Source organism: Spinacia oleracea, chromosome 4, assembly GCF_020520425.1.
Source record: "Spinacia oleracea cultivar Varoflay chromosome 4, BTI_SOV_V1, whole genome shotgun sequence".
Taxonomy (NCBI): Eukaryota; Viridiplantae; Streptophyta; class Magnoliopsida; order Caryophyllales; family Amaranthaceae; genus Spinacia; species Spinacia oleracea.
In genome coordinates this window covers 108,375,426-108,391,113 of record NC_079490.1, presented here as the reverse complement: position 1 = coordinate 108,391,113, position 15,688 = coordinate 108,375,426, and the positions used below count along the sequence as shown (strand labels likewise).

General features: G+C 36.6%; 1 long non-coding RNA gene across 1 annotated transcript; it reads left to right on the top strand.

Annotated features, from left to right (window-relative positions):
- Nucleotides 1-4,389: 4,389 nt before the first annotated feature.
- On the top strand, nucleotides 4,390-14,519 carry LOC110802425 (uncharacterized). Its single transcript, XR_002537159.2, has 4 exons — nucleotides 4,390-4,554; nucleotides 4,742-4,811; nucleotides 12,567-12,672; nucleotides 14,296-14,519. It is a non-coding gene; the product is annotated as an uncharacterized lncRNA (long non-coding RNA).
- Nucleotides 14,520-15,688: the final 1,169 nt, after the last annotated feature.

Here is a 15,688-nt window from a genome sequence, read left to right as displayed (position 1 = left end):
CGCTCTTTTTACGTCATTAGCTTGACGCTTCTTACCTCTAGTAAATACCCCGACAATGATCGTAATAGTTTGTCATATGCAATGGAAAACATTTCCAATAGTAACAAGTAGGCAAGAGTCAAATGAGATGCAAGCACAAAGTAAAGCGCAACTCTATGCCAACAAGGGGTAGGGAACCAAAAATAAGAAAAATCAAAATGAAAAACAAAAGAAATACTCTCTTCCTCATGCTCCTTTGAGTAAGGAGAATCATTAGGATCAATGGAGGAAAAGGAATCCTCAAGCGGCGGGAGTTTGGACAAAAAGGGAAAAGAAATGGGAAATGAAGGATAAATGTTGAGTTTTCTCTTTCGGAAAGGGGAATGAGGGAAGGGAGTGGGAACAAGAGATTCACAAACAACTTCACTCACATCACATAAAGCACAAGAAATCTCAACATAAGATCCTTCATTCACTTTAAAATCTTTTTGGTTGGCACATTCACTCTTTTCCTCAATTTGAATCGATATAAGCACTTCAAGGCAAAATGGAGAAAATAGATTTTCATCACCATCATCGAGGCATTCACTCAAAGAGGAACGAGTAGGAACAAACTCTCCAATACTCAACTCCTCAATTTCATGCATCATAGGTGGCAATGTAGCCTCAAACTCATCTCTTCTCCATGAAACATCCATAATAGATTCTTGCAATAGGTTAGAAATTCCCAGAAAGCCTTTTACAACTTGTTGGGACATGACTTCAAATGAGCTCAAACAAGATTCTATTCTTAGCTCTTCTTGAATTTCAAGATATTGTATGAAAGCAAGCCTCATAATTAATGATTTTGGAGGTTCAAAATTCAAAGAGCTTAGGAAATTATCATGGAGAAAGAGAAGATCATCAAGCGAAATCCATTCGTCATTTTGAGCAACAAGAGAATTTGCCATTTTTTTGGTTTTTAAAGAAAAAGAAAATGAAAAATGAACTAGACTAGCGAACTAGAATGAAGAATCAAACAATGATGCCATTCCCCGGCAACGACGCCATTTTGATAGGACGTTTTTCCGTCGTTGAAAGATCAACGCATCAATCAAACAAAATTTATAAACCACTAAACTAACCAACTATATGAATTATAGTGGCAAGTAAAGGGATCGTCCCAAAGAAACGATGGTTCTTGAGTTTAAATGTCAAGCTAATTCGAACAAGAGGTTTGATTTGAATTATCACTAAGATGCTAAACTAACAATTAAACTAGATTGAATCAAGGAAGCTAAACGTTAGGGAGTTGGGGATAGTCTAGGGAAATCGGAAGAAATGAACTACCATATAGTAATCATGAATGATGCAATGAAATAGCACATAGGGGAATGAAAACTAATGACGCACTCGCCACCTCTCGTATAGAGCACGCGAAGCAACCTAGCCTATGGAAAGCTTTCGCATAGTCCTAAGCTAGATTAGCTAGCATATAATAGGAACTATCATTCACTTGCATGAATTAGGCTCACAATGTCTTGCCAAACCTAAATCATACATTCCAATCTAATTCAATCAACTAGAATTTGCAACTACTACTCAATTGATCATGGAAAATCCTAGCACTAAATCACATTTAATCACAACATCAATCATGAATTTTCCCTAAAATTCCCCAAATTCAATGCCAAAGCTTCATCCCTAACCTCTATACTAAACTACTCAATTAGCATGATTAACATCAACATTAAACTAATATTAATCCTAATCATGAAACTAATTGAACTAATGAAGCTAATTGAAACAATAAAGTTCAGAAAATTCAAACTACAAAAATTGGGGAAAAATCAATGAAATTCAAAATAACAAACTAATCCTAGAATTCAAGCATGAAATCAAAGCATAAACGAAATTAATGAAGCAATTAAAGAATTAAAGAACAAATCAAAAAGAAAATTAGAATTATACCTTGAATTGAAGAATTAGCATCAAACTTTGAAGAACAAAACGAAGAACAATACTCAAAGCAAAAGGAAAGAAATCTGAAAATTAAAGATGATTGTATTGAATTTAGATTCAAGAATTTGAGGCTAAGAATCCTTAATCCTAATCTCTAATCTAAGCTCTAAACTAATTCTAGAGAGAGAATTCTAAAATCTGAAAATTACGTAATTAACAAAATGAAAGCCTAATGAAACAATGCTGCGATTTAATCTTTTATAGTAGTAGCCCCGCAGCCGTATTCGACCGCACAATGGGTTAGCTTGGTCGCACAAGAGTTGTGCGGTGGAACAAAGAATTACATTCGATCGCACAGCAAAATCAAGACATTATGTTCTTCTGGCGCAGCTTTGTGCGACCGCACAGGCCCTGAAACTCGATCGCACAGAAGAATGTTCGGTCGCACAGAAGACTGTTCGATCGCAGCAGAAGACTGTTCGATCGCAGCAGAAGACTGTTCGATCGCACAGATGGCACCCACGCTTCTGTGACGGTGGTCATGGCTGCGATCCGTAGCGTGGATATTTTTGCGGATCAGAGGGTTCGGCTCTTCCTCTTGGCTCTGGTGAGTAGAGTGATGGCCCGAGCAGGAACAGTCGTGTGCACAACGGCTTCCTGATAGCTTTGTAGGATTTGAGGGCTGTTTCGAGCCTCAACTGGGTGGCCTGGCATACAACCACCTTTTGTATGAGATGAAGTGGGCCTCCCGGACTGCGCCGGAGAGCGAGCCCAGTATTGCTGCCTTGTGGAGTGTGATGGAGGTATTCGAGACTCCTTGTACTTTGTATTTTGTATTTTGTACTTGTATGTTTGTATCTTGAACTTGATTGATGCTTTGTTTTCTTTTTGAAGATTTGGATGTACGAGCACTTCCCGACTTTGGCGCCTATTCGTACTAGGGATGCCGCTTCCCCGTATGCTGCCTCTTGGATAGGAGCGGTGCGTAGGAGGGTGCCTCTGGCGGCCTCCCGCAGAGCTTTGCGGGTTTTACCCGTTGATGACGTAAACTCTTGTACTATTTTATCTTTTTGTATTTGTACTTGTATAGTTGCCTGAGTTGTCTGCTCTGTAGGTGGTTTGGCGTCCCTTTGCTAGTGCGCCTATACCTGTTTTGGCTACTCGTGCCCTCTTCTTGTCTGGGCGGCGGGTCTTGCTCCCGGGAGTGTATCGCCATATGTGGTACTTGGGGGAGCAAGTGTGCCTTCAGCACAATGCGGGTGGTAGGCTTGTCCCTAAGGACCCACCAGAGTCCATGTTAGCGCCCAGACGATGAGCTCGCCCAGCTCTATTTGAATGCTAGGGGAGATGTTGTTTGTCTCCCTTGGGAGCGCTTTGTAGATAGGAGGGGCCATTATGAGGACCTTTTGAGGAGGCTTGCTCCACCTGTACGCTTCGTACCGCCTGTGAGCTTTTGAATTTTGTATCTTTTATTCTTGTATTCTTGTATTCTTGTACTCTTGTATTTTTGAATCATTATATGAATGCTTGTAGGAGGATGAGGTCGATCCCGAGGACATTCCCTATGCTGATAGGGTCATCCGCTATGAGAACTCGGATGGGGAGCAGGTGGAGGTGACCGTCCCTATAGCTTCTCCTCCGCATCAGAGGTCGTATGATGCTGTACTTGAGCATCATGCAGCTGTGAGTACTGTTGTATTTGCTTGAAACTTATTTGTAATCTTGTATCTAAAAATTGATCTTGAATTTTGTATGCAGGCGCCTCGGGTGAGAGTGGGTCGCTGGATGCTTTTGATTGATTCTTTGAAGAGGTAGTGCGCCAAGCTGACCCAGAAGCTTACTTGCCTGGACAGAGAGGTGCATTCATTGACTGGGAAATTTGTATTCTTGAAATTCGAACTTGAATGCCTGATTCTTGAATTTCGTACTTATGTATAGGAGCGCCATCAAGGTCGCAGAGGTTATGTTGATAGGGAGCCCCACACTAGAGGAAAAAACCTTATAAGTTTCTCATCAAAAGTTGCCCTTATACAACAAGAGCAACTTATAATGGTTAAAAAAAATAAAAAATTTAATGAATAATAACTTTCCCTCCTATTTGAAACAAGGGCAACTTAAGACCTAAGCAGTTCAAGCAATTCACATCGATCACTACAACAAAGAAGGGTTATAGCAACGCCTTTTTTTACAACGGTTTTATCTCCGTTGCAATAATAGGGCTATTGCAACAGTTTAAAGTTTATTCATTTTCTTAGACTTTAACTTTAATAAAGCGTTGCAATAGAAAAACTATTGCAACGTTTATGAAATGAGCTATTTTTTTGCAACATTTTTATGTCTATAATAAAAAAAAGTTAATAAAATACAGGGTAAATAAATTGCGCTATCTAGTAAATTTGTTTTATCATAAAATGATTATTATTTAATTTTCTTATTTTTTTTGAAACTATTAATTTTATATTTTTTTTCCCGTATTCACGTTTTCATTCACAAACCCTTAAGCCTTCTTCCTTTTCTTATTTGAGTGGCAGTTTCCTTCATACAACTTTACAAGAAGGCGAATCAGAAATCGAAATTGATTAGGGTTAAGCATCAAAATCATGATCGGCAATTGGATTCGTTTACTGGTTATAGGTAATCAATTTAGTGTTAATTGAAATTCGCATATTTCATTACCCATGAATCCCCGATCCCTTAACTCTCAAATTCCTATTTCTTTTGTATTTGAATTTCTTAATTATGGTCTTGATTTCCTTTCAAGATTTATGGGATTTTATGTTCGTGTATATTATTCCTATTTACAAAAAAAATTGTGATTTAGGGTTTGTGAGTATGATTTGAAGAGTTTCACTTAGAGTATATGTGACCCTAGAGCAATACAATCGATTGAGGTAAGCTCGAACTTCATCTTTGCAAATTTTAAGGCAATTTGATTTAGCAATTATGGCAGAATTCGAAGGTAGCAATTTCGTGAATTTCTCAGCGATTTATTTACATGATTTATTTACAAGATTTATCGGCAATTTTGAAGATTTTCATGTTTTGGAGTTTGGGTTTCTGTTAATATTCATACATTATTTTTTGCCGGCATTTATGTATGCAAGGAATCTGAATATCTGATTATGTGTGTATACAATGTAGTACTTCTTATATGACTTACCTTTATAGATCATTAGATCTAAGAATGTCAAGAAGAACACTTAGCGGTTTTTATGTAGAATAATTCTTATGAAAAAACAAAGTACTTGTAACTTTTTTAGGGAAAGCAAATTAGAAAGTTAAATTCAGGAGCTTTATGGGGGTTTATGTTTCTTGATCTTAATTAGATGGTCTTATTAAGGAAATTATTTAGCTCATTGTCACTTGAAATAGAATTTGTTGTAGATATGATGTCGAGTTATTATCAATTGGGAAGTTGCCTTTGAGCATTGTTACACCTACAGGCCATAGGCCCATAGTGCTACTAGAACATTAATTTTTAGGTATTGCAAGACCTTTATGTAGTCTATTAGTTACTCTATATTATCGGTTTGCATTTTAGAGTTCTCTTAATAAATTAGTCTTTATCCGATAATATTTTTGAATTTTGATGTGTAATCTCAGTATACATGATAGTTCAACATCATTAGCTGAAACGTTTTCTATTTTTTATCTACTTTCATACTTTTTGCTTGAAATTTTAAGTGAATTTGGTTAAAGGTCTATGTTATGCTTGTAAACAAACTTCCAGGCATTGTAATGTTTTATTATCATTATATCAAATTAATATAAATAGGGTATGTGTGTTGGTACGCTTTTCCTCTCCCCTCATTATTATCGTTAGAAGGGAACAAAGGTATTCTTCAACTCCTAGCTAGATAAGTATGCCTAAAATATTTATTAAGTCCTTTTTCTCACCTTATGGATTATGGGTTGTATCGCTTGTTTATTTGTCTGGGATTTTGGTTATTAAGGTCAAATCATGTGCATTAAAATAGTGGGTTTTATTAACTATATTTTTTCTATGTATGTTGTAGTATATTACATGTTCTGATCCTAAGTATAAAGTGTTAGGTTATGATACATATGAATAAACATAAATCATGCGAAAAAACCATAATGCCAGGAAACATATTATTTACACATAATCATACAGCATAATTTAGATGCATACACTTTGTAGCGTGCCCTCCCTAGCTGCGCCCGAACCGAACAAGAACAAGTCTTTAGGACTCCAAGTGTCGTCCCTCCGTAGATAGTCCACAGCACGTCCGGATCCGCCTTAAGATTGACCAACTAGAATCGCCCTTAAGGTACTATAATTTTCGGGTATTATAGGGCAATAATATGACTGAATTTTTGCTCTCAAAATTGTCACTTTGAATACTTGAAAACTCGTTATAAATTGTGAACCCAAGCCACATATTTATAGGGGTATGGAAAGAGAATTGGAATCCTACTAGGATACGAATTAATTAAATTAGAATCCTAGTAAAACTCTTATTTAATTAATTTATCTTTTAGGATTAGGAATTTAATCATTAAACGAATCCTATACGCTTTAGGTTTCGTATGTGAACACAAACACACACGCAAGCACAGCAGCCCACGAGGGGCGCCATGCGCGCGCGCACAGCCAGAGCAACGCAGCCCTATTGCCACAGAGCCCACGACTGCCGCAGCCTTGGGCGCGCGCTGGGCCTGCCTTGCGCTGGGCCTGGCGCAGCCTTGGGCTGGCGTGTTGTGGCGCGCGTTTCCCTTGCTGGACGTGGGCCTGGCTTCGTGCTGGGCCTTCGTCTAGCAAGCTCGTCCGATGCTAATTCGTACGACGCGCTTCTGATTAATTTCCCGATTCCGGAATTCATTTCCGATACGAACAATATTTAACATTTCCGATTCCGGAATTAATTTCCGTTTCGAACAAATATTTAATATTTCCGTTTCCGGAATTATTTTCCGATTCCGATAATATTTCCGATTCAGACAATATTTACGTTTTCGGCAATATTTCCGATTCCGGCAATATTTCCATTTCCATTAATATTTTCTGATACGTACCATGTTTCCGTTTCCGGCAACATCTAGACTTGGATAATATTTATATTTCCGATACGATCCATATTTCTGATTCCGGCAATATCATCGTTTCCGGAATATTCATTTGCTTGCCTTTGACGATCTCAGCTCCCACTTGAACCAAGATCCGTCGATTCCGAATATCCATAGATGGAGTATTTAATGCCATTAAATACTTGATCCGTTTACGTACTATTTGTGTGACCCTACGGGTTCAGTCAAGAGTAAGCTGTGGATTAATATAATTAATTCCACTTGAACTGAAGCGGCCTTTAGCTAGACATTCAGCTCACTTGATCTCACTGAATTATTAACTTGTTAATTAATACTGAACCGCATTTATTAGACTTAACGGTATATGCTTGAATAAAACAAACAACTCTTTAACAATAAAAACTTTATTGTTAATTAACAATAAAGTTTTTATTGTTAAAGAGTTGTTTGTTTTATTCAAGCATATTGACTCAACCCGTAAATGACCATTTCATTCAAATAAACAAACAAACAAACAAGCATTGTTTTCGTTCTTCTGAATGTGAGTCTTTCTGTGTTTGAAGCTGAAATTTAGGTATGCTGATTATGGAACAAAATAGCCATTAAGTTCCAGCCTTTGAAAGGACTTAAAACAAACTAGATGACCCTACAACTAATGTAGCATTGCCATGCTTCATTTCCCACTTGTAGGTCATTAGTGTATCCTAGCTTCTATTGTTTGAGTTATTACCAAAGTAAGAACCTCAAGCGGTATATGATACCAAGGAAGTTTGATTGCTAGGTCACTTCTCTTTAAACATAAACTTATAGGTAGAAACGGAATCGTAATTCCTTTCATTTGTTCCTTGTTTTCCTATTTCTTGTACCCTTTCTTATAGTCTTAAGAATTGAATTCTTTAATGTTGACTTTTATACTTTGTTAGACATGTCCAATGTCACTCCAACAAGGTTCTTACCATTTAATTTATGTTGAATATTTTGTTTCAACTAGATGATCTTACCAGAAGCTTCTAAAGTTCTCTAAGGATCGATCTATTCGAATGTCTAGGGACTAGACTCATTCGAGAATTAAATGGACAAAGATATTAGGTTGTTAACCATTGGTAAAGCTGAGCGTTTAAAATCAATGCTTTATGATCTCAAAACTACATTGTATTTTGAATTCACAAGCACCAATCGGTTTGCCATTCGACTTTGATACTCGAAAACAACCATAAAAGTCGCTAAAAGAAACGTACATTTTTAAATTGCTCACATCTCTCATTTCCGTGAATCGTTCTTGGATTCACTACCAATCGAGGAAATTTACTGTTACCTTTCTAAAAGGATTTATTGCAGTGCAAGATATTTAATTATAAACAATAATTAAAACATACATTTTATCATGCAAAGTCTAAACATTTATCATGAATAATAACTTGAAAATTAAAGCAATCATGCAATTCAAACAAGTTATTAGCATTTTATTCGAATTTATTGTTCAGGCAGGTGTGAATAAAATGATTCCAAGACCCTAAAAACCATTGAAGAATTAAGCACATTATGTATTTAGACTCAATTCTAAAATCTTTTAGGTAAGCAAAAGCCTTTCGCTAATAGTCTAGAAACTACTCTTGGTTGATAGGTACGTCTAAGAACTTGTTAGGTAAACCCATCGATTGTGCCACGACATAAAAGGACTCCTTACTTATATCGTTGAGTTTCACCAAAACTAACATGTACTCACAATTATTTGTGTACCTTACCCCTTTAGTATCGATAAGTAACACCTCGCTATGGCGGAAACCTATTACTAAGATCGATGAAAAAAGGATATCCAAGTAAGTGTTATTTTGGCATGGAACCTTTTAACTCAATTTTTAAGTTTGGAAATTAAGGCTCTTACTATGTTGGTTAGATTTTAAGTGCGCTAAAATCCTTAATCATGCAACATAGACAAGCCACAATCTCATGCATATTTAAGACATATTTAAAAGCAAAAAATAACTTAAAACATGCATAAGATAAATGTGATCTAGTATGGCCCGACTTCATCTTGAAGCTTCAACTTCAAAGTCCGTCTTGAAAATCTCCCTGGGAGGCGCCATTTTCTTCAAATAGGATAAGCTATAATTAAACTAATTACAACTATTTGATGGTACGCAGACCATATTTGAATTGAAAAACAAATTTTGTACTTTAGACCAATTACATTCAAATTAATGGTACGCAGACCATATTTTCTATCCTATTTGGGCCATACTAGTCACTTCATAACCTGCAAAACAGTACATATACAATATATACCATTCACCCATTCATTATCATGAATGGCCCACATAGCTGGTTAGTAAAACACGTTATGCATCACATAAATATTTGCAGCAATTAATCAAGGGCACCAATAATCTACCAATTATCCAGTCCTTATTAATTCTAATCAAGTTGTTTAACCTTAAAGGATTTGTAGACCTAATCAAGAGATTATGACTAAAATTGCTCCCACTTAAACCAATAAATTCATATGCTTTACTAATTTTAAACATAAAAATGTATTTCTAGTCTAAGCGGAAACATACAAATTTAATTATAATTTAAAGCTCATATAAATTTATAATTGAATCCACTTATTTAATTTATTTTCAGTTGAATTTAAATTAATTCAAGGACTTTAATTTTAGTAAAATAATTAGAATAAATTAAAATTTATAATAATTATAATATTCAAAATTAAAATCCAAGAAAACAATTTAAATTATTAATTTTAAAATTAATTAAAATTATTCGAACTGAAAATCTCAAATTAAAATTTTAAACGATTTAATCGTAACACAAGGTACGCACAACCATAGGCCACACGCACACGCATCCATCGCTGGCCACGATGCGCGCAGCCTCTGTGCTGTGTCGCGTCTGCTGCTGCTCACCCTCGCAAGGCACCGCTCGCTGCACACGAGCCAGCGCTCGCTGCGCGAGCCTCCGCTCGCTGGCGCGAGGCAGTGCGCGCTGTGGCGCAGCTCGCTTGCTTCCCACACGCGACTGCTCGCTTGCCTTGCCCCTCGCCCTCGCCCATCGCATAGCACACACGGCCAGCTCCTTTGCTTCGCGCGCGCTACGCTATGTTGCTCGCTGCATTCGTACCGCACGGGCGACGAGCTCCCTTGCTCGTCGTCGCGTGCCCGCATTATACAACACCCCTTAAGGGTAACACGTAACTTCCATTGCTTTGTGCGTGCAACATTCATGAGTGTTTTCATAAAAAAATTTAAAATTTTTAACCTAAAATTAATGACAAATTAATAAAACATATTAATTTCATAATTTTAGGGCGAAAAATCAAAAATTTATTAATCAATTAATTTCCGATTAACATGGATTCAAATCTAGGTCATAAAATTAAAAATTTAACATAATTAACAATTTTTTATGGTGGATTTTAATCATTGCTACCTAATTAACTTATTAATTAATTATGAAAAACAAATCAATTCTAAATTATTCGAATTTCAACAAATTAATCATAAATGCAAATTAGGTTGTATAATTAACAAGTCTAGGCATTCATAATTGTTAAACATATACAGTATGTCAATCAAAAACTCAAGATTTATCAACAAGAATCGCAAATACTTAATTTAACATCTTAAATTTACAAACTTTTGCGTTCGAAAAACTAAAACTTCCGAAAAGTCATAGTTAGGATTCGAATTTGGGAATTCTGGGTTCGGCCGAAAAATAGTTTTTTTGTCAAAATTTTAGAATGCCTTTTACATGCGGAATTGACACAAAAATCACTCGATTTGGATGAGTAACGAAGAAACTGCCGAAAAACTCCGTACATATAATTAAATAAACGCAATTTGCAATTAATTACGAAATTAATCACCCCTTTAATTCTTTGCAAATTTGTAAAATTTAACCATGTTCATGCAATTTAGATTATGAAAATAATAAGAGGCTCGTGATACCACTGTTAGGTTATGATACATATGAATAAACATAAATCATGCGGAAAAACCATAATGCCAGAAAACATATTATTTACACATAATCATATAGCATAATTTAGATGCTTACACTTTGTAGCGTGCCCTCCCTAGCTGCGCCCGAACCGAACAAGAACAAGTCTTTAGGACTCCAAGTGTCGTCCCTCCGTAGATAGTCCACAGCACGTCCGGATCCGCCTTAAGATTGACCAACTAGAATCGCCCTTAAGGTACTATAATTTTCGGGTATTATAGGGCAATAATATGACTGAATTTTTGCTCTCAAAATTGTCACTTTGAATATTTGAAAACTCGTTATAAATTGTGAACCCAGGCCACATATTTATAGGGGTATGGAAAGAGAATTGGAATCCTACTAGGATACGAATTAATTAAATTAGAATCCTAGTAGAACTCTTATTTAATTAATTTATCTTTTAGGATTAGGAATTTAATCATTAAAAGAATGCTATACGCTTTAGGTTTCGTATGTGAACACAAACACACACGCAAGCACAGTAGCCCACGAGGGGCGCCATGCGCGCGCGCGCGCAGCCCGAGCAACGCAGCCCTATTGCCACAGAGCCCACGACTGCCGCAGCCTTGGGCGCGCGCTGGGCCTGCCTTGCGCTGGGCCTGGCGCAGCCTTGGGCTGGCGTGTTGTGGCGCGCGTTTCCCTTGCTGGACGTGGGCCTGGCTTCGTGCTGGGCCTTCGTCTAGCAAGCTCGTCCGATGCTAATTCGTACGACGGGCTTCCGATTAATTTCCCGATTCCGGAATTCATTTCCGATACGAACAATATTTAACATTTCCGATTCCGGAATTAATTTCCGTTTTGAACAAATATTTAATATTTCCGTTTCCGGAATTATTTTCCGATTCCGATAATATTTCCGATTCAGACAATATTTCCATTTCCGGTAATATTTCCGATTCCGGCAATATTTCCATTTCCATTAATATTTTCCGATACGTATCATGTTTCTGTTTCCGGCAACATCTACGACTTGGATAATATTTATATTTCCGATACGATCCATATTTCCGATTCCGGCAATATCATCGTTTCCGGAGTATTCATTTGCTTGCCTTTGACGATCTCAGCTCCCACTGGAACCAAGATCCGTCGATTCTGAATATCCATAGATGGAGTATTTAATGCCATTAAATACTTGATCCGTTTACGTAGTATTTGTGTGACCCTACGGGTTCAGTCAAGAGTAAGCTGTGGATTAATATAATTAATTCCACTTGAACTGAAGTGGCCTCTAGCTAGGCATTCAGCTCACTTGATCTCACTGAATTATTAACTTGTTAATTAATACTGAACCGCTTTTATTAGACTTAACATTATATGCATACTTGGACCAAGGGCATTATTTCCTTCATAAAGCATAGGTAATTAATTGTTTCATATCGATGGTATTAACATACCTCCTAACGTTGTTTATTTTAGACATTGTCTATTCTCTTTAGACTAAAATCTCATGAATGAAATACTTGCATAAAACTAGTGGTTGCCCCAGATTTCTCCATCTAGCCATGAACAACGATAAGATGGGATTTATATGATATCCAAGATTAGTGTACTGAAGCTCTTAACTTTACTCTATTGGTTTTTCTTTTCTGCAGGTCAAAAAAATTTCTTCAAAGTTTCTGATGCCGCTAACAAACAAAAGAATTACCATGTATCCTCAACTGCTAATTTGGGATAAGAATTTAGTTCATGGGGGATGAGGTATAGTTTTCTTGCTTGGCTTCAATGAAGTATATCCATCTTCAGTTTTTGATGTTCTATATGTCATTTCTATCTCTCTTTACTTATTTATGTACATTCACCAGCTTGTCATGCATATTTGATAGTGTGTTCTGTTTTAATTTTTGTTTTGTTGGCATCTGAGTATACAGGGATACAGGGTTAGTAAATTACTGTGTCTTTTTGCAGAATTCATCAAATCTAACAACATTGATAACAAATAAATAATTTCTAAATACCACTCTCTTTATTGGTCATGATTACATATAGGTATGTTTTATAAAGCTTCTTTACTTATTTTTGTTATATGTAGATTTAGAATTATGACAATTGATGCTTGTGAAATTACGGTGTTCTATTGTCTGCTTTTAGTGTTTGATAATTATGGAATTATGGTTTTAGATGATTGTGAAGTTATCATAATTAGGCAGTAAGCCCATAATTAGTTGTTCTGTTTGTGGAATGTAATCGAGTTGTTTGTAGCTGTTCTGTTATTCTGATCTGCTAGTAGTTGTTCTATTTCCACAAGGTGGTTCCTGTGTTCAGGCAGTATTGCAACAAGTTCTTTTTGGCAGTAGCTGGTCTGTTCAGATTAGAATTTGCTGGTCTGTTCAAATTCTGGTCAGCTTCTAAATGCTGTCCATTTTTTGAGCTGCTTTGTTGAGATACAGCAAGTCCTTAGTTCCATTTTTTGAGATGGTCTGTTCAGATTAGTATCTGCTAGTCCATTCTGATCTAACTTGTTTTGTATGAACTCAGAACCCAACCAGGTTATTTTTGGTTTGCTAGTGCTTTGCTCCTTGAAACTTCAGGTCTAATTTATCCCGCAACATAAGAGTAGGGGGGTGGTTAAGGAAGAGGTTAGATGTATTAAATCTTATACAACTCGTAGTCTCAAATGAATTTTTATTTTTAGAGCAAGCTATCTTTTTTGACTGTGACCAAGCGACCTTTCTTAACCTGTTGTTCTGCACCATATAGTAAAAAAGTGGAATAAAAATTACATGTATTTTTTTTTTTGTAATTAGAAAGATCTGATCTAGTGGTAGATAAAGAATTTCCGACATTGGTTAGGTCAGAATTACATTGGTTAGTAGTTGTTCAAATTCTGATTTGCTGCTCTGTTCTGTTTTGTTCTGATCTGCTGCTTGTTGTTCCGTTTTGTTCTGGTCTGCTTTGTTGTTCAGTTCAGTTCTGATCTGCTTTTCTGTTCAGTTCCGTTCTGATCTGCGTTGCTGTTTAGTTCTGCTCTGATCTGCTATTTGCTATTGAATTCTGTTCTGATATGTTGCTTGATGTTTAGTTATGTTCTTATCTGCTTTGCTGTCCAGTTCTGTTCTGATTTACTTTCTGTTGAGCTCCGTGTTTTATCTACTATGCTGTTCAGTTCTGTTCTGATCTTCTTTGCTTAACAATTTTGTTTTGATCGGTTGCTTGTTCAATTCCGTTCTGATCTTCTTTGCTCGTTTGTGTTTCTTTCCGTGCAGTTGTGTTGTGTGGTTTTTAGCTGTTGTTTTGCAGAATTGATCATATTCTTTCATTTTAATTACAAGCATTAATTTTACTATTATATTGACTATTATTTTTCTGTTTACATGATGGTAGATAAAAGAATGGCATGAAGGGCATAGATTGAAGTTCTTTTGGACTGACTTTGGACAAATACATTAAATACTAGATAGATTTTAAATTGCTTAAACTATTAGTTCTTTTTAGAGATTCATTAGTTTTCTTATGATGTTTTTATATTATAACAATGGTTTTTGTTATTAGAATGATTGTTATGGATATTATATTTTAATAATAAGTAAAACTTAATTCGAAATAAATGTTTTCTATTTGTAGTAGTTAGATATTTTGGTATAATATTTCATTTTAATGAGAAATTAAATAAACACGTATGAAATTGTTGCTATAAGCTTACATTAAAGTGCAACAATAGTTGTATCAAGAAACGTTGCTATAGACTCACATAAAAATGTTGCAATAGTGTGGCAAAAAACGTTGCTATAGACTCACATAAAAGTGTCGCAATAGTTACGTTGTATCAAGAAATTTTGTAATAGACTACAAAATTGTTGCAATATTAGAGCAATAAATGTTTCCATAGACTGTTGATAGTGCTGCTTTAGATAATAAAAGTGTTAGCCTAGATACTAAAACTGTTGTTTAAAATCCTAATAATTGTTATTAAAACTTAATAAACCCTAAACCCTAAATATGATAAAACTGTTGGCAAAAGTTAAAAGTCGTTGCCTAAGAAAAGCGTTGCTAATGATAACTATGGCAACAGTTTTATAATGTTGTTGCCTAAGGCATAATAACTGTTGCCATAGAGTTATAGCAGCGCCACCTATTGGCAACGCCATATAAACTGCTGCTATAGGTCTATGGCAACATTTAATGGATCTTTACCAACACATTTAGGCCGTTGCTATAGCCCTATTTTGTAGTAGTGATCTTTCCCTTCATTTGCAGCAGTCACGTGACTCACGTTCCATACATACCTCTCCAAACTCACGTCTCCTTCTTCTCTCGTCCACACTCAACCCTCCGTCAACCATCACCGCGCACCATCACCACCGCCTCCAACGTTCGGCCGTTCTTCTTTGAGGCTCTGCTTCATCTTCACCGGCGACGAGGCCCCATGCTGCGCCTCCTCTGCTCGGAACCCTAGATTTTCTTCCCGGCCATGGAGACCGATTCCCAAAACTCTCACCGCCAGCACAACTGCTCTCTCACTGATGATGATTCACCGGAAAAATCCAAGCGCCGCAAGCATCGCCACCCCATCGTCATCACCACCGCCGTAGCAGCTCCAAGCACAAAAAAGATGAAATCAAGGAAACGTCGAGAAAGTAGCGGAGGAGGTGACCAAGCCGCCTCATCTTGTCGATTATGATATGGAGGAAGGTGAGATAGTTGACGATGAAGGTGGTGTTGTTGCCGGAGCTGAAAAGAAGGTTGGTTCAGATGTCGAATCAGGTGAATTTAAGGC